Source organism: Pipistrellus hanaki (assembly GCF_964339955.1).
Source record: "Pipistrellus hanaki genome assembly, chromosome: 2".
NCBI classification, from domain to species: domain Eukaryota; kingdom Metazoa; phylum Chordata; class Mammalia; order Chiroptera; family Vespertilionidae; genus Pipistrellus; species Pipistrellus hanaki.
The window spans coordinates 44,840,482-44,861,518 of NC_140504.1; positions in this window are offsets into that span (position 1 = coordinate 44,840,482).

Genomic DNA, 21,037 nt, shown 5'->3' on the forward strand with positions numbered 1-21,037 from the left:
ATATGTAGCGAAAAATGGTGAATAAACTACAAAACCCTTGTTCTTATTATGTAGCAGTCCAGTAGGGGGAGACAGACAATGCACAAATAAGTAAATACAGACGACAAGGTGGTGGTAAGTGCTTTGAAGGAAAATAACACAGAGGAAGGGAAGGCAGTTTGAAGTTGTAAACTTTAATAAAGAGTGACCAGGGAAGGCTTCTCTAATGGGTTGGCATTACAGCAAAGATCTGAAAGACATGAGCGAGCGATCAAGGGAAGGTTCCGGGGAAGGCCAGTTATCATTAAAATAGATAAAATAGTAGTGGAAATGTCCTGAAGTGGTAACATGCTTGGAATGTTCAAGAAAAAGTATAGAGAAAGATGTAAGTGAAATATTGGGGTGAACTGGAAAGCAACAGGAGATGAGGTCAGGGAGTGAAGGGATATAGACATGTCGCACGTTGTTGGGAAGTTGGGAAGCCAGTGGAAGGCAATGAACAAAATAGTAGAAAATTTTGATTTTCATTGTCAAGGGGCACTATGAATACTACGTTGAGAAAAGCCAAAGAGGACGGGACAGAAGCAGATATACCAAGTAGGCTATTGAAGCTATCCAGGTAAGAGGTGATGGTGGCCTGAAGTTGGATGGTTATAGATGAAGTGATGGGACTGGTCAAATCGTGGAAATACTTTGAACTGATAGGATTTTGTAGTTGATCAAATATTGGAGAAGAGAAAAGTCAAAATGACACCACGTTTTGTTTTGTTTTCCCCCTCAAGCCTCTCAGATGAGGAAGGCTCCAGGGGGAAAAAAAAATAAGTATTTGTTAGACAACCCAGATGTAATTTGTAATAAGTTTGAGATTTGTAACTAAGCAGCTAAATGCATGGGTATAGATAAGAATTCAAGGAAAATGTCTAGGCTAGGGAAAAAAAAAGGAAGAAAGCCTTTTCTCCCTCGCTTATCCTCCTAGCCCCATAATCCATAGTTCAAATATATCTGGAATATGAGATGTATGAAGAGCATGAACTTGGTTTGCCTTTTTCACTACTGAGTTCATCGTGCCTTATATTATATATACCATATAAGAAATAAATAAATGTGTTATTTTTTAAATCTATTGTTTTACTCGACTTTTCAAATAACTACTGTTAGTTTATTTATCCTTCATTAATAGCAGCATTCAAGAGTTTATTAATTGAGCAAGGTTTCTTTGTTGCTTCTCCCTTCATTTCTTGGGAGTCATTAGGAGACACATAATATTTAATGCCTTGTAACTAGATAACTCTATGGAGAGAAATAAAAAGGGGGGGAATCTAGAATTGAGCCCTGCGGTACTATAAAATTTAGAGGCCAGGGAGAACAGAAAGAACTAGCAAAGAAGAGGCCTGCTAGTGGATAAGTAAAAGGAGAGCCAAAGGAATTAGTGTCCCAATAACTAAATGAAGCAAAGAAAGCGTAATCAATTGTGACAAATACGTTTAAGTAAGTAGAGAACTAAAAAGTGGCCATTGGACTTGGCATTGGGAAGTAATCAGTAACTTTGACAAAAGCAGTTAGAGTAGACTGGTAATAAATAAAACCTCACCAAATAGGACATAGAGAGAAAATATGGAAATTGACTAGTGAAAGTTAACTCCTCTGAAAAACTGTGTTGTCAAAGGTGAAAAAAAAATAATAATAATAAGATAGTACCTGGAAGAGAAGCAATGAACCAAAGGTTTGCCTGAAAATGGGAGATAGGTTAGTCCGTTGTATGCTGGCGACAGGATTGAAATGAAAAAGTGAAACTAATGAGATAGGAAAGGGAAGGAGAACTGTTGAAGTGATGTATCTGATGGGTCATGAGGGTTGGTATTCAATGCACCATTGGGTAGATAGGGAAAGCAGACAGTATGGATATTAATATGTGCAGGTGGACAAATGTGGTAGTAGAAGCTTATAGAAATTCTTTTATAGCTCTTTTCTTCTTACTGAAATGGAAAGTAATTGCATCAGCTGAGTATGAGGCTAGGAAGGAGGTGGCTATAGTGATTAAAGGGGAGAGGAGATTTAAGAGTTCTCTAAAGGAATAGGATTAAAACAAGAGTTGATTTCCCTAAATGGATTATAGATCAGGACAAAAGTCTGTTTGAACTTAGCAAGCAAGCATTTAAAAGTGATATCCTATATAATAAAAGACTAATATGCAAATCAACCAAACAGCAGAACTACCAGTCCCTATGACGCTCACTGACCACCAAAAGCCAGGCATTCAATGCAGGAGCTGCCCCCTGGTGGTCAGTGCACTCCTACAGGCTGAATGCCACTCAGCCAGAAGCCACCTGATGGCTGGAGAGCACAGAGGAGGTAGGATCAGCAGTGGCAAGAGCCTCTCCCATCTCTGCAGCAGCGCTAAGGATGTCCAACTGCAATTTAGGCCCACTCCCTAAGCTGTCAGTTGGACATCCTGTCCCCTGAGGGCTCCCAGACTGTGAAAGGATTCCACCAGGCTGAGGGACTGTCCCCCCACACCTCCCTGTACTGCACAAATGTTGTACACTGCGCCTCTAGTCATTAAATAAAGGGTATATACTTTGAAACAAGTAATCAGAAAGGAGCATGGAAGGTAACTAAAAATAGGTCGACATTGAAGGCAGGAGAAAAATTAGTCTGCTGGCATAATCCAGAGCAAAAAGATAGAGACCAAAACAGGAAAGACTGGGTTGTATTCTGTTTTCAATATAAACAGACATATGAACTTCATGTACCATTTCAAGAATTTGCCATTCAAACCAGGTAGATAGGTGTATACATGAACAATTTTGATCCGATTTAGTAAGTGCTATTTCACACGTATGAACAAGGTGTTAAGTAGACAGAGTGGGTTCACTAACTCTTATGATTCTGCAACAAGCAAACACTAGGGATAAAAAAAAAAAATTTGAAGCCATAAATTGTTAGCTGAAAAATTAGTGGTAATTTTCTCAGTAAGTAGGTGAAACTGGTATGTTAAGTAAAGAGAATAGTAGACTAAAGTTTAAGGAGTATAAATATCATGACATTTTGAGTACGTAGTGCTGTTTTGGATTAACTTGAGCATGGATGCTAGAGGGGATAGAGCAGGAAGTAAGGATTGACTTACAAGTTGAAGCCAATTATGAAAAACTTTAAATGTCAACCTAAGGGATGTGGACTTTTTCCTGAAAACAAGGATTCCCTTAAAGGTTTAAGTGTGTACTTTGAGAGGTTTCATCTGTGAGTGTGTGCGTGTTTATGTGCAATGAGCATGTGCACATGTGTTCATTTAAAACAGTGTGTGATAGTTTGGTTTGGTTTTTCATGAATGAGCCTGAGCTGATTTGATCACATTTTGATCCTCCATGAGATGAGTGACAGCATAAAGCTGAATTGAAGTGACAATATTTGCCCACTAAATAGAAAAGAACTAGCTTTCCCGCCTAACAATCCAATTGGAAAACATTGACAGCATCACTATTGCACTTTACCAACCAAATGTGATTTACAGTTATGGGATAGAAGCAAAACCAAAGCCTGGCCAATTTCATCAGGGGTTTAGATTCTCTTTAAATCCAGTTACCCATTGGATAATGGCAGGGGTAGTGGGTGGACATATTTGATAACTCTTAAGTATGTTTCATGTCTGAAAATGTGATAACTCTATGTTAAGAAGAAGAAAAAAACTAGTACTAAAATGTTACTATGAATATCCACATATCAAAAAATAAAAGTGGCTATATTATTGTTCCAACTGTGGAATAAAATGTAATATCTAGTTGCCCAAAACATAAGCTTGTCAAAATGTTAGTAGGTCAACATGTACAATAGAAGGTAACTACAGGCAGTTCTCAGGTTATGTAGGATTCAACGTATGTTGTTTCCTGGTTACGTCACCATCTTCCATTTATTTATTTTTTTTAAAAGTTCCATCATTTCAATGTATGTACATAGGTGCTTTTTGTTTTTTATGATTTATTTACCACAAGTAAAGGTCAGGAATTGTTATCTTTCTTTTAATTAATTAATTTATTTTTATTTATTTTTCACTGTTTCACTTCATTAGTGCTGTGTATGTGCTCCATGTGAGTGACATAGGTGCTTATGTAGGTGGGTTCCGACTTACAGCGAATATCGAGTTATATCGCACCATTGGAACTGATCTCCGACATGAATCCAAGGATCTACTGTATGGTGAATGCTAGCACATCTATGCTGATTTTCAAGAGTAGCATGGAACATTGCTTTCTATTTTATTCAGATTTAATTTTGTTATTGTTCAGTTCAGAATTGATTTCATTTGCATTTAGAAGAATAAACTAAAACTTTAAAACAAAGGCAGCAAATTTTTCTCTGTATATATGCCTATGTAATATTTGTGACAGAATGTTGTGTGACAAAACCATAGCTTTCAGTGGGTGCATGAGGTTTAAGTGGTTTCATCCCAAACTGGAAGCAGATGTGAAAGCTGGTGAAGTGACCAAATGTCATATTACAAAACCAAAGCAAAACCACTGCTCAGTATCTTTGTCTCTGCAAAGCACCAAAATGATGTGTTTTGAGGATCAGCAAAGGTCTGAATGAAACTTGTCTTCATTGGGAATTAGGATTTAATCCAAGACCAGCAGAGAATTAAATCATCAAGGGATTTGAATGAAATATTTGTATGGTAGATTTCAGAGGAAACTGTTAACTGTTGACCAAAGTCACAGAGCTTGATGATTCATCATGTTGAGATATTTTCACTGTTCTACAAACACCATACTCATATCCACTTTAATATTCTTTTTTTATATAAAAACTACTTCTTTTCCCCTTATCCGTGTCATTATGACTTATCACAAACGGTCCAGCTCAAATTTATTCACAAATAATACTTTATATGAATACTACACCCTTTCTTTAAAGATCATCTAATGGCCGGGACCGGTTTGGCTCAATGGATAGAGCGTCGGCTTGGGGACTGAAGGGCCCGGGGTTCGATTCCGGTCAAGGGTATGTACCTCGGTTGCAGGCATATCCCCGGTAGGGGGTGTGCAAGAGGCAGCTGATCTATGACTCTCTCATTGATGTTTCTAACTCTCTATCTCTCTCCCTTCCTTTCTGTACAAAAATCAATAAAATATATTTTAAAAAAATAAAAATAAAGATCATCTAATGATTATCTAATCTGCTTATTTTATAAATGGGGAAAATATATCTCAGAGATTAAAAGATTTGTTAAAGTTTTAGTGTTTAATGGAGATTTATAATTTCTCTAGATCTCTACAGTTTGAATTATTTATGACACAATTGTAATTTATCATAACTGGAGAAGGACACCTCCCACTTTGTGAATATCTAATTGTGAATAATCCTATGTTGAACATTGGGGATCTACCAGTTAATAATCTTAGGAAGTAAGAAACATTCCATCAATTGCACAGTCTGTTTTCTTCATTGGTATCATCTTCATAGATCCAGAAATAGGGGAAAGAGCAGCACTATTTTTTAATATCTTTAAATGGTTCCAACATCTGAACTAGCATTTAGTTTGACAGGTGTTTTCTGCTTTGTTTTGTTTTTTTCTAATGCACGTATGTTATTTTTCTTATAATATTCAATCACCCTAAGTTTTCTAACTCCTACATCTGATCTTAGCCAAGAGGATAAGAAGTGATCTATTTTTTTTCTTGTCAATTAATCAATCAAAGAATAGCAGGACAGCCGAAACCGGTTTGGCTCAGTGGATAGAGCGTCGGCCTATGGACTGAAAGGTCCCAGGTTCGATTCCGGTCAAGGGCATGTACCTTGGTTGTGGGCACATCCCCAGTTGGGGGTGTGCAGGAGGCAGCTGGTCGATGTATCTCTCTCATCGACGTTTCTAACTCTCTATCCCTCTCAATTCCTCTCTGTGTAAAACCAATAAAAATATATTTTTAAAAAAAAAAAAAGGATAGCAGGACAAGTTTTACTGTTCCCTGTACATAAATGAAGATTTAAAAATAGGTAATGTCAAGTTACTTGGAATTCAATAGTTATCTAGGAGAGAAAATGAACTAGTAACCAATAATAATAATAATAATAATAATAATAATAATAATAATATACTAGAGGCCCAAAGCATGAAATTCATTCATGGAGATGAGGTTTTCCCTCAGCCCAGCCTGCACCCTCTCCAATCTGGGTCCCCTTGGAGTAGGTCCTGGGGATTGAGCCTAAACCAGCAGCTGGACATCCCTCTCAAAATCCGGGACCACTGGCTCTTAACTGCTCACTTGTCTGCCTGCCTGATCACCCCTAACTGTCCCTTCTGCCAGCCTGATCACCCCTAACCACCTCTGCCTGCCAGCCTGATCACCCCTAACTGCACCCCTTGCAAGCCTGGTCACCCCCAACTGCCCGCCCTGATGGCCTGGTCACCCCTAACTGTCCTCCCTCTAGCCTGATAACCCCTAACTGCCCCCCACCACCAGCCTGGTCACTCCCAACTAACCCCCCCTGCCCCCACAGGCCTGATCGCCCCACACAGCCTGCTGTTCAGTCATTTGGTCATCCCTCACTAACCCCCATGCCTCTGTTTGGTCATTCATCTAGTCGTTTAGGTTGTGAAGGTCCCTGACTTTTTATATATATATGTATTCATGTATCATATAAACAAATAACAACAAAATAAACTAAGAACAGTAAACTATTTGTACAAGATCCCCCAGGATATAGATAAATTCAGGAACAAATGTGTTCCAATTCTAAGGCCAATGTTGTTCCCTTTCCACTTACAAGTGTTGGTAGCAGTGCCAGTAGATTCAGTTTCCCAGGCTAAGGTTCTGCTACCATTTCATCAATATCCTCTCTACAGTGGTGATAAATACTTTTTACAATTCCAATTTGTAAAAGGTTCTGAAAAAAAAGAACAAAATAATTGTTTCCTCTCATGAAAATTCTAAAGACTTTATAAGACATGGCATGGAATTAGGACATCTAAGTAGCAGCCAAATGTCTCTGGATGAGTCAAACCTTCTTGCTCACATCCTGGAAGCCATGTTGTGAAGTATTCAGGATGTTGTTGTGTTCTCAAATACTCTCTAACCCAAACTCATAAAAAACTCGCAAGTGTTGGATTTCCTGACTTCCCCCAAGGGCTATTGGCTCTGATACATAATTTTAAAATAAATTAGCAGATTTTAAGTAAACACCAAATTTGATAGTACTCATGAATATCAGTATTTAAGTAATAGCATTAGGAGAGGCCACATATGAGGTCTTCAGGAACAATGATTAGTATTTTAGTAAATTGGACTCTCATCGCTTCTACAGTGATCTTTCCTTTCTCTAGATTTATAATTTTAATATCATTATCATCACTAATATTCACTGTTCTTCAATAAGTGCCAGGTTTCATGGTATAATCTGAGATTATATATATATATATATATATATATATATATATATATATATATATATGTATGTATTTGAGGATTTTACATAACAATTCCAGAATACTTAGAAGACAAGCATAGACTTAGAACTTACATTTACTAGTTGTCTAAATAAGACATGTACCAAAAATGTACCAAAAGAGGTAACATTTTACTTTCATAAGACAAAAATTTAGTTGCAGAGATCAAAATCCTCCCGAATAAAGACTTCATAAATCAGTTTATATAGAATTCCAAATCCCAAAGCTATAAAAATACAAATGAAATACAAATATATGAGTTAAAATATTGGGGGAGGGGGAATAAGGACACATATATAATATCTTAATCACTAAAGAAAAAATAAAATAAAATTTGTAAATTATCATATTTTCATATTTCTAAAGAAAAAAATTGTCACAATTGGGTCTTTAAAATAGTGATTCTATAGACATTTCAAATGGTCAAATAAGAAACTTGTTCTTAGACTTTATTCTAGAATATTTAAAATCTAGAAAAACATATGCTTAAGAAAAAAATAAACATTATTCCCTTTTATATATGTGCATATACATATATCTATATGTAAATGCCTAATTTTTATATAAGAAAAGGCTATATAACTGAAAATAGAATAAACAGGATAATATATTCAAACATATGCTACATCGTATTCTGACCCAGAGAAACAAATATTGCCTATGTTATATAAACTTTCCTAAAGCATAAAATGTAGACAAAAACTCCTCAAGTCATTATAAGAATCTAGACACTAAAACCATGTACATGCACACACACAAACTCTAAACAAAGTACCCTTTATGTATTTATATTAAAAATCTGCTAAATAGTATATTTTCAAATCTGATAAGCAATGAACTAAAAGAGACATATACTCAGAAAAAAAATATAATTTTACACAATGTGGTAAGAATATCTTCTTTGCATCATTTGATGTTTCTATATTTTATTAGAATTTTTGAAAAATATATTAGAATTTACCTGGTATATATTATATTTTTACTTTATTTCAACTTTTTAAAAGATTTGTTTTCAGGGTCTCTTGAAAACAGTGTTTATGCTTATTAATTTCTAAGTTTGATTTTAGCCAATTTGAAAGTATCTATCTTTGAAAACAGAGAAAAACCCTTTTATTGTATATTTATTGTGATCTTTATCTATTGATCCCATTTCTGTCATCTTTCCCCTAATTATATGCTATATTTTTATGGGAGGAGAGTGTGATTTTTTTGTTGTTTTATTTTATTTTAAAAATGTTGATAACATTTATAGAATTTTCTTTTCAACATTTGTACACCTGATGATTTGAAATATATTCTGTTTTCATTTTTCAGTCATAATATTTAAATACTAGAAGCCTGGTGCACAAATTCATGCACAGGTTAGGTCCCGAGGTGGGGGAGGACTGGGATGCAATTGGCCCTCTGGGCAGGCGGTGGGACATCCTTGCTGGCCTGGGATCCAGATCTGTCCCACTGATGTACACACTGGTGGTTGGGAGCCACCTGGCAGCCGCTTTTATATTCTTTCTTCCTTGCAGAGCATCTAGGGAGGGAGAGTGGCCATGGCGCCTAAGGCCAATTTCCAGGAGGCTGGAGGCTCTGTCAGGACTGTGCCAGTGGCACTGGTCAGTCAGTGTTTGGCCTGTTCTCCAGAGATTGGACTTGCAGAACTACTGAGGGAGTGAGTGGCTACCACCTGGCTGGTGGGCCACTGTGACTGGTTGATCAGCAGAGCGGTGCTCCTGCTGTGGGAGCGCACTGACCACCAGGGAGAAGCTCCTGTGTTAGGCATCTGCTCCCTGGTGGTCACTACGCATCATAGCAACCAGTTGTTCTGGTCATTCCAGTTGTTCAGTTGTTCAGTATAGATATATAGACTAGAGTCCCAGTGCTTTTAGATATATAGACTAGAGTCCCAGTGCACAAAATTCACTCACTGGTAGAATCCCTAGCAGCTGCTGACTGCCAGCCAGGTACTCCCTCCCTTCCCCAAGCTGCCTGCCATTGCTGCTGCCACTGCCAGCCAGAACCTCCCTCCCCCCATCTAGCCCCACCCCCTGGTCAAACTCCCAGACGAACTCCTGGTCAAGGGGACAATTTGCATACTATGCTTTTATTATATAGGATAATTTAAATCAAGTTTTTAAAATATTCTCAACCCTTCATTTTCTGAAAATGTCTTTTACTTTTCCTCTGGGATGTTAGTTTGACTGAATGGTTCTAATTTCAAAATAATTCCTCTCATAATGTTGAAGATAATATTCTGTGTTCTCTTAGCAATGATTGTTACTGCTATTCTGCTTTTCTTATAGGTAACCTATTGTTATTGTCACTATTTACTCTTACTGTATTTTAATTTTAACTCCATGAACTTTTGTGGCATTTCACCATTCTCATTCTTAATCCATTTATTATCCTTGGCACTTGACATTTTTCATCATCTGCTGTTTTATTTTCTCTTTCTCACTATTAATGAGTTCCTCTCCCTATTATTTCCTTTTAAAATTCCATTTGAATAATGTTAGAATATCAGGATCTATGATATATTTTTCTAATTTTTCTCTAATGCTTTCTGTATCTTTGGCTTTCTGTATCTTTGAGGACAATAATCTGTGACCATTCTCAAAATCACCTATTTTATCAGGTAAAAAATATGCATGTATAAAAGTTCAAAGAACAGTATAACTAACATTAATATTCCCACCAAACATTAAATATTTTGTCATATTTTCTTGTAGTCATATTTTATGGATAGTCTTGGAATCTTTTCTAATTACCACATTCTTAGTCTGTTCTTTCCTTACTTGCTGAGGTTACCATTATCATGAGAGGTGCATATCACCTCAAGCCACTTTATCAATTTTATCTAGGTATATATCCATATATACCTATTCTTCAATAAGTGCCAGGTTTCATGGTATAAACTGAGATTATAAAATATATATATATATATATATATATATATATATATATATATATATATATATATGTATGTATTTGAGGATTTTACATAACAATTCCAGAATACTTAGAAGACAAGCATAGACTTAGAACTTACATTTACTAGTTGTCTAAATAAGACATGTAACAAAAGAGGTAACATTTTACTTTCATAAGACAAAAATTTAGTTGCAGAGATCAAAGTCCTCCCGAATAAAGACTTCATAAATCAGTTTATATAGAATTCCAAATCCCAAAGCTATAAAAATACAAATGAAATACAAATATATGAGTTAAAATATTGGGGGAGGGGGAATAAGGACACATATATAATATCTTAATCACTAAAGAAAAAATAAAATAAAATTTGTAAATTATCATATTTTCATATTTCTAAAGAAAAAAATTGTCACAATTGGGTCTTTAAAATAGTGATTCTATAGACATTTCAAATGGTCAAATAAGAAACTTGTTCTTAAACTTTATTCTAGAATATTTAAAAACTAGAAAAAACATATAGTTTGTATTTTAAATATACATAACTCATTTTACTATATATTATCTTGCATCTTGTTTTTTAACTCAATATTGCATTGCAATATTTAGCTATTGTATGTGGTTCAGTTGTTTAAATTACTATGTTATTCTATCATATAGCTATACATTATTTTATAAACAGATTTTTTATTAATAGGTAGCAGATTTGCTACTATACAAAATAAACAAATTATACTTGCACAGAGTATGGACAATGTTTTGTATTGCTACAGTTTTACTAAATGAATATTAAAGTGAGCATTCTATAAAATTATTGAATGTCTTATTCACCTGAGTACACCTTACCAACTATCTCCTCAAAAGTATTCTCTTTTCCCCTAGATCACATGTGTCAAACACACGGCCCGCGAGCCAAATCCAGCCCGCCAGGCCTTGCAATGTGGCCCGCACCGCGCTGTCATCACTGCACTCCGCTGTCAGTTTATGACATTGTCAGTTTATGACTGTTCAGTAAACCATTCGGCCCGCGATTTAGGCTGGATTTTAGATTTTGGCCCCTTCTCTGATTGAGTTCGACACCCCTACCCTAGATGGTTTGGCTCAGTGGATAGAGCATCGACCTGTGGACTGAAGGGTCCTGGGTTTGATTCTAGCCAAGGGCACATGCCTGGGTTATGGGCTCAACCCCTAGTGGGGGCATGCAGGAGGCAGCCAATCAATGCTTCTCTCTCATCATCGATGTTTCTATCTCTCTGTCCCTCTCTCTTCCTCTCTAGAAATCAATAAAAAAGAAATATATATATAAAAAAATTCTCCTTTGTCTGCTTGCGTTATTGTTTTCTCCAGTCTCATTCTGATTATATCTGTTTTCTCTTTCAATGAATCATAAAGTATTGTTTTTCTTTAAGTATATGTTTCCTATTTTCCATTGTTGCAATAGAATGATTTTTATATATAGAAACATATATATGTGTTTTTTGCTTATAATTTTTTTCAGCCCCCTCATTTCTGTCTTCTGAACATACAATCCCTTTCTTTAGTACTTGCATGATAACCATTTAAAGGTTTTTTACTGTTTTATCCTTATTAATTTCCCAATGCATTAAAGTTATTTTAAAAAATTATGTAATGTTATATCACTGCTCTGTATTCTTAATATTTTTTCATTTCAATTAGGCTAAAATGTGAATCTTTACCCTCTCCTAAATGGCCACAAATGATCCTGTATACTGCTCTTCCAATCTTATTTCCCTCCAACTTTCTCCTCATTTACCTTGTTCCAGCACTGTTGATTTATTTTGTTTCTCTGACCCCTTGTCTTATAGTCTTTACATTTATCATGACCAATGCTTGCAAAAGTCTTCTCTATCTTTCTCTAATTTCTTCTCACCATTATATCCCAGCCCAATTTTATATCTGCAGAGGAGGAGCTTAAGAAAAAGATTATGTTCCTTTTCTCCAGAGAGAAAAGACACTGTTGTGTTTCTAAGGACTGTGGCTTCCTGGCTTTAGGGTGAAGGCAAATAATTTTTGTAAGGTAAGGAATGAGCTGAGTCTCTTCCTAAAGGCAGAAAATAAGTTGAAATTTTTCATTTCTCTGTAAGGACCTACATGGGAAGAGTCATCCTGGAGGAGATTTAGGGAAAGACAGGAATAAATAGAACTGAATCTCAAATTTGAGTATTTGAGTCCCATCCAAGCAATGCAGATATCAGCCGATTATCTGAAAACATCAGGACAATGGCCCGGAAGGAATGAAAGGACAGCATTCAGTTGCCTAAGTCTATGCAGATCCAGGGCAGTAATACTTTTTTTTTTTTTTAATTCAGTTATGCTGCTTTTGTTTATCACTTAGGGTGACATGAAATGGAAATTTCCTTGGAAAAGAGGCCAGTCATTAGACTATTCTAAGTTGTTTCACCTTATTATCTTTTATCCTGTATTTGAGAAGCCAGAAATGTACCTGGTATTGTACTCATTATTTCCTGTCCCCTCAGGTGACTTTCAAATGACTGTACCAGACACATATTACAGATCCTGCATAAGCTTTCAAACAATAAAGCTATAATTTTAGAAACAGCAGAAATGCTACCCTCTTCTTGTTCTTCAATTAGCTAGAATGTTTGGGGCTGGAAATCTTTTTGGAACAATCACTCACGCCTAGTTAGTCTTGCTTTGTCAGTTTATATGAGCGGCCTCGGGGTGCCAGAAGAACATGTCAACCCCAGAATGTGATTTTATGAGAAAGCCCATGTGATGTTTATGTCTTCCCTAGGATCGTCATTACTTCTGGTAAAAGGTTTCTAAATTGGCTTACAATGTCAAGCATCGTATTCAGGGTACAAGTGTTTGGTGATCTGAACAGTGAATAAAAGGGGTTAATAGCAATGTCCATTGAGCTGACTGGCTTGCAAGCATGACATACTTTTGAAAGTCAGCTCAACTTGTAAAAATAACTTGAACTTTTAAACACTTAGGTCTGTATAATAATTTATATAGACATTAGATTAGAATCTCATCAAGTGCTTTGGAAATTTATTTAGGTAGACTTTATTCCAGGAAAATCTCATCATGTTAGTTTGATAGCTAAAACAGTGTGTTAAATGTTCCAGGCAATTGCCTCCTGCCTTGAAATCATATATACACAATAACATCTTTTTTTAATTTTTCTTCTTTTATTCTACAGGGTATTTACACTAAACTTACAGACCCAACGAATTAAGAGCAAGAATAGATTCAAATACCATCTGACCCATTCTCTATTTTCACTTGAGAAAACTGAGACCTAGAGTGGGAGAGGGGATAATACACAGACATTTACTGCAGAGCTAAGAATAGAACACAACTTTCCCATATTCAGAGTTATTTCAACTGCACTCTAGTTCATACTAAGTCTCAGTGTACAAATTGTGTTTTTGTCTAAAATATAAATTTCATTCATAGATTAAAAAATCTCTAGTTCTGGCATATCATTTATAAAAATAAGATAAATTGTGTTTCTTTTCACTTTAAAGAAAGTAAAACAAATAAAAGTTTTGAAAGAAAACTATTAACCATTTTCAACATATACTTAATCAGTAATAATTTCACTGGTTAACAAAAAAACAATTTAGCAACAACCAATTTATCATTGAATTCTGATAAAATCCGAGTTTTAAAATAATACATTTTAAGTATGAAAGGGGGAAAAAAAACATGAAAAGAGAGAGATCAGGTAGCCTTCTAAGGTATACTTATTCAAATGTACCGGTAAACAGGAATACTTTTACTTTTTTATTTTAAAATTTTAATTTATTGATTTCAGAAAGGGAAGGAGAGGGAGATAGAGAGAAAAACATCGATAATGAGAGAGAATTATTGACCAGCTGCCTCCTACACATCCCCTATGGGGGATCAAGCCCACAACCGGAGTATGTGCCCTGATTGGAAATCAACCCCCATGACCTCCTGGTTCAAAGATTGATGCTCAACCACTGAGCAACCCTGGCGGGGCAACAGGCATCCTTTTAGCATGATAGGAAACTGGAAATGACAGGGGGAGAAACACTTAGAAGAAAACAGCTTCTTCATTGAATCTTCCAGTTTATTGGGTTATGCTGTCAAACATTATATATAGTTTAAAATGCCATGCTGAGCAATGTATAAGGCAGGCAGATAATTTTTTTGACATGTTATAGTTAAATAAATTAAATTTTAGATTCATTCAGTTATTAAACCTACAAATAATCTAGCTTGATTTGAATTCAAACATACTCAAAGTCAAACCAGTTTCTTCTTTAGTAAGAGTTTGGGGGTGGAGAGGAAGCCACAGCAACAAATACCACGGATGATACTATTTTTGGTTACTTATAAACCTAAATTTTATTTTTTTTTCTTTTGTGATTCATTTAAATGAAAATTACCAATTTGAAATGGCAAACACTTATAACACATTTAATTCTATAACCCCCTTTTTTCTTTTTTTGTACTTACGTTTAGACTATCTGTATTCTTATGTTTTTAAAGACAAGGGAGCCTGAAAAAAAGTTTATTTTAACCTGAAACACAAGATTCCATGGAAATTTTCAGAGAAAGTTGTGACTGTTTAAGAAAGTATTGGTTAACAGTAGTAACACCATAAGGAAAGAACTTTTTAAAGTAATCTCTTAAAATATTCAAGTTTATGACCCACGGCTGTGCAGAATTAGATTAAGATGTAAATTCTATAGCTCTATTTTCCAAAATATGATAGTAAAGAGCAAAACAAAGGAAATATATCTAAGTTTTTCAAATCCCTTTAATTTTATACATTTTGAATATTTCTACTAATTGAAGGCCATTCATATTCAGAATTATATAGCCTCATTTGACAAACAAATTATCTCTTTTATAGAAAGAAATATACCTAAATGTAATGATGTTAGCCTATGATTAGTGTATTAATTCATAGAAATCAGAAAACAATATGTAAAAATTTTCTTCTTATTCTTTATTTTCTGACCCTTTCTCCCAGCCCATGAAACTCATGTAGAATCTGAAACATTATTGATGAAATAAATGGGCTTTAAAAATAAGTATGTGCCTAATATAGTTGGCATACAATATTATATTAGTTTCAGGTATACAATATTGTGCTTTTTGAAAGAATGAATGAATGAACTCACTTATGCTCAAATTTAATCTTAGAGAAAATCTTTATTCAAATTACCATCTATAATATTTTTATTATTCTCTTCTAAGTTATTCTTTTAATTCAATATTTCATTCTTCTTGACGCAGAGACCTAAAAACAAATATAAGCCATGATAACAGGTAGAGCTAAGAAAATATGTACTTACAAAATCTTTACCAGGGTCAAAGTTGATAAGAACACAACCAGTATTTATTGCATATATATTCTGTATCATATTATTTGTTAAAATCCTTCCATAATTTTTTTTAATTTAATGTTAAAATGGTCTTAGTAGGTGGGTACTTTTAAATATAGTTATTAGGAAATTGAGAAAGCTTAAGAAACGTGACACATGTTACAGAGTTGGCAAGGGGTATAAGTGGTAAGTAGAAAATCTGGGATATAACTAAAATAGTATGATTCCAGCGCCCTAGCCTAGACCACTATATCATACTTGTTTTTAGGTCAGATGATATAATATAATTAGGAGTGGGGAAGAAAGACATGGCAAATCTAGGTAAATGTTTTTGCAAAGAATTTTGAGGTTTTTTTCCTCTTACATAGAAGTAAAAGGCATCTACAGAATATACCAAACTGTATTCCAATGATTATTAAAAGAGAATTAGATAGCAATATGCATTGTCTAGATAAAATAGTTATTTTATTCTACTTAACTTAATTATCAATTTACAGTTTCTGTCTGACATTTTGTCTTCCTTTCTTGCTCTCAGTCTCCTCTCTAAATAATAACAGGATGATTTTTTAGGACATTACCCAAACCATGCCCTTTCCAAGCTTAAAATTCTCTGTTGGCTTCAGTCACATTTAGAATAAATTCTACTCTTTACTAGGTTCGGCAAGGCCCTACATGAGCTAGCTCTTGGCTTCCCGTATGACATCATAGCCTTCCCTTTCTCTCCTTAGTGTCTTTACCATTCACCCATTAGAATCATTGCTTTTCCTCAAATATGCCCAGATCAAGTGCTCCATGAAAAGTCCTTCCCACAGACAATTAAATGGTTCAATTCATCATTTCATTCAGGTCTCCACAGATGATATCTCCTAAAGAGGTATTCTCTCACTAACTTATATAAAATTCATCCAGCCTCATCACTCAGTCCTCTTCTGATTTACTCTTTTCTTGGCTGTTTATGTTAAATCATGATTTATTTGTTCTTTTATTTGTAAAGTCTATGCAAGTAGGGACTTAAGAGCAGCATTGGTCACTGCTGTGTGTCCAGGGCTCTGACAAGGCCGGGCACTTACTAAGCATTCATTAGCTGTGCATTTGAAAATAAATTTTACAATCCTAACTTATTCTAAAAATTGTATCTCCAGGCCTAGGAAGGCACACTTACTTGTTTCCTTTAAGTCATATTTAATACAATTTTAGAGTATAAAGATGTTTACGAGATAGCAAATTATTTGACTCATAATTACAATCGCCAACTTCTGTGCATCTAATATCTTTTCAAATAAAATAGAAACTAATCTATGCAATCAGATAAAGTGTTCTCAGTCACAGGTCTTATTTTGTTCCACTCAGTTAAAAAATTGGGTCTATGATTAGTTTCTAGTTAATAAAAATGAAGTCCTGAGTGACTGAGATAGGTTTCTATTGAGCAATAACTTTCTAACTGGGCAATTATCATATTGCAGCAAAGATTGGTTTATTTCTCTGCAAAGTAGATCCAAAGAAGCACCCAAAGAATGTCTTCGCTGTCAGCTTTTAGGGTAGCCAATACTTTGGTGCCAAATCTCGAATTACCCTTTTTATCACATCATTAGTAAGAAAAGATGTTTTAAATTTGAAGATCATGTATTTTGCAGCCAAAATAGTCTCTGACCTTAAAAGACAAGCTGAAACTTCCACTATACTGTGATTTTTTTTTCATCCTGAGACATTTATTTTGGGATGCATTCTTCTTGTTAGATTTCTGTCAAACAAATTAAATAATATCCTGATCACACTTAATTAGTTAATTCTGAGCAGAAACATTTTCAACTGGTCTCAAAAAGGCTAAGGATGTAGGGTGGAAGATATTTTTAACAAAAAACTGATTTTTAGGTCTCATATTAAAATAAGGAAGCATGCCATGATATCTGCCTTTAAGTACTCATTTTTATAATAATTCACATAAAACTGTGTCAAATTATGGTTCCTTTCAGTAGAGTTCAGAGATCATAATGTGTTTTCATATTCTAGGCAAGATTCCTATCTACTCCCTCACAATTTCAAATCTTCTATTCATTATCTACCTTCTTTACTCTCAGCCACTATGGCTTATTTCCTGGGATGCAAATCTGAAGAATAAAGAGTTGCTTGAATGTTCCACTTCCTGAAGATATTGTACATTTATATCCCCACACTGAATAGTCATTGGATGTGGGCCACCCCAGGAAAGAGTGCAACCTTGGACAAGAGAGCTCTTTCCAAATAAAACTAACGCTTTTTAGTAGCATCACTCTCTAAAAAGTAGGTATGGGTAACATAATATTTATTGTACCAATGTCACCTCACCTTACCATTTAATTTCTTAAATAACTCTCAAGTAAATCCACTTCTTTGTGTCTTGACTTCCACCATAATCCATCACTAACATTCCCTCTATAAACCTTATTTTATTATATCCAGTATATCTCTCTTCTAATTTATTTTTCACCAAGCTATGTAATCTTTATAAATTAATTATTGAACCACCTCTCTTCTCTGGTGAAAAATTTTCAATAGACTCCTATTGCCTTTATGATAAAACGTCAGTTATTAAAAAGGCTCTACTGATCATTGCTCTACATATATCGGATATAGTAATAATTAATGTCGTTTTTAAACATTTGTTTAAAATCTTGCTTGGCGTTGACTTGTATTGACATAACCTTCAAACACGTGGTATCTACAGAACGTGCGAAGTGCAATTAACAAGTTTTGCTTGAAAAAGTTTGTGTTTGGTTTGGTTTTTGTTGCAAAACTAGGGCTAAGAAGATGGCGGATGAAGAGCATATTCGGCACTGCATGCTTTACGAGTTCCAATTAGGAAGAAAAGCAAGTGAGGCTGCAAAAAACATCTGTAGTGCTCTTGGTCAAGATGCAGTTAGCGCCAGAAAATGCCAGCGTTGGTTTGAGAAATTTCGCGAGGGAAATTTTTCGTTAGATGACAAGAGTGGTCGAGGCCGTGTGTCCAATTTTGATCAAGAAGCTCTTCAAGCTCTTTTGGTGCAAAATCCTCAAATTACCCAACAAGAGCTTGCGACAACTTTAAATTGTTCACAAAAAACAATTTCCAATCAATTGCGTGCACTTGGCAAAGTCCAAAAGTTTGGAAAATGGGTTCCTCATGAGTTGACCGACAACAACCGTAATCAAAGAGTCACAATTTGCAGTTCGCTCCTCTCTCGTCAAAACCGTTTGCCGTTTTTAGAGCAAATTGTTACCAGAGATGAAGAATGGGTGCTGTATGTTAATTTGAAAATGCAGCCTCAATGGTTGGACAAAAATGAGGCTCCGCAGCCCACGCCAAAACCTGACTTGCATGCAAAAAAAGTGATGTTGTGTGTTTGGTGGAATTTTAAAGGAATTCTTCATTATGAACTTTTACCATCTAACCAAACCATTACAAGTGCAGTGTATAGTGCCCAATTGGAAAGGTTAGCCCAAGCTTTAAGAGAAAAAGAACCCGCGCTGATTAATCGGAAGGGCGTAATTCTTCACCACGATAACGCACGACCGCATACTGCAAGAATCACTGCTGAAAAACTGCGCCAGTTGGAATGGGAAGTTCTCCCTCAACCTGCATATTCTCCTGATATTGCCCCTTCCGATTACCATTTGTTTCGTTCTTTGCAAAACTTTCTTCTTGGAAAAAAATTTAATAATGAAGAATGCCTCAAAAATGCATTGACCGAATTTTTTGCATCAAAACCACAAGAATTTTACAACAGAGGGATTAAAATGCTTCCTGAGCATTAGGCACAAGTAGTAGAAAACAACGGCAACTATATTGTTGATGAAATTTTGTTGTATTGTTTAAATAAATTCAATTTAAAAAAGTATTAGAAAACGACATTAATTATTACTAGACCTAATATCTTCTTTCACGTCCTGGAGCCACTAATGCCTCCTCATACTATCTTCTGACATTGTTTGACTAAACAAAGATTCTCAAGGACACCATACTTAACCTCTCAGATTGTTCATACACTGCTTTTCCTTCCATCTCAACTATTATGGCTCATTAGTTTACTCTTTTCCTTAGAGAGGTATTTCTTGAATCCTTAGAATATGTTCAATCCCCTCCTATTCCTTAGCATCTTTCATTTTGTAATATTTAAGTTAGAAATATTTAGCATTTTAGTTACTTTTAAATAGTGATATTTCCACAAATATTAAAGTAATATTTAAACAAACCAGTCCTTTGTGAATTTTATGTCTAAAAATATACTTGTGGCTTCAAACTAGATAAGGATCTTATTGTTTAAAAGCACTTAAAATAAATGTTTATGAAAGGAGAAATATATCCCAATAAATAAAAAGTCCTAGATTTGCTTTTTACAGATAAATTGTTCAAAAATAAACATAAGTTTAATGAAGTCTTATGGACAGCTTTACCCATATAAGTCCAGTCTAAAATGGGTAATAATGACAACAAATAGGTTAAAAGAAAATATGAATAAATAAAACACCAGGCACACCAAAACAAAGCATAATACTTAAAATATTTTGAAATAAGTAGGTTCTAATTGATACTGGAAGCCCGGTGCACAGAATTTGTGCACAGGGTATTGGGGGTAGGGGAGGTGGGCATGTCCTTCAGCCTGGCCTGCAACCTCTCCAATCTGGAATTCCTCTCACAATCTGGGACCACTGGCTCCTAACTGCTTACCTGCCTGCATGCCTGCCTGATCACCCCTTAACTGCCCCCAAAAGCTCTCCCCTGCTGGCCTGATTGCCCCCTAACTGCTTGCTTCCCTGCCCACTTCATTGCCCCAGCTCCCTCTGCCTTGGCCCCCGCCACCATGGCTTAGTCTGAAAGGAAGTCAGACTACTGGAAGATGTCTGCTTGACTTGGTCTAATTAGCATATTACCCTTTAATTAGAATAGATTTTTGGAGGAAGAGAGAAAAAATGAAATTGCATTATAATGCAACAAAACTTTTTAAAGAGATTTTTCTCCTTGTGGCATGGCAGCTGCTACTAAATCAAACACCTCACCCTCTCATTTTTTATTCTCCCCCTTTAATTATCTCTATGCCTCCTTCTCCTCTTCCTCTTCTTACTACTAGTTTTATTCCTTTCTCAATTAAAGATAATTTAGTTCTATTCATCACCTTCTTTAAGCAACAAAATACAGCTGATATATTGTATTTTCACCCACCTTAAACAGGGACAGTAGACATTCTCAAAACTGTATATATATTTGAAAAGCTTTATGATAACATAAAATTTTCAGAACTATTATGTGACATTAGTGCAGATGGAAAGGTCTATGAATTTATATAATTCCCAGAGTATCACCTCTTTTTCAACTATTGTAGAAAGTATATTGAAATGT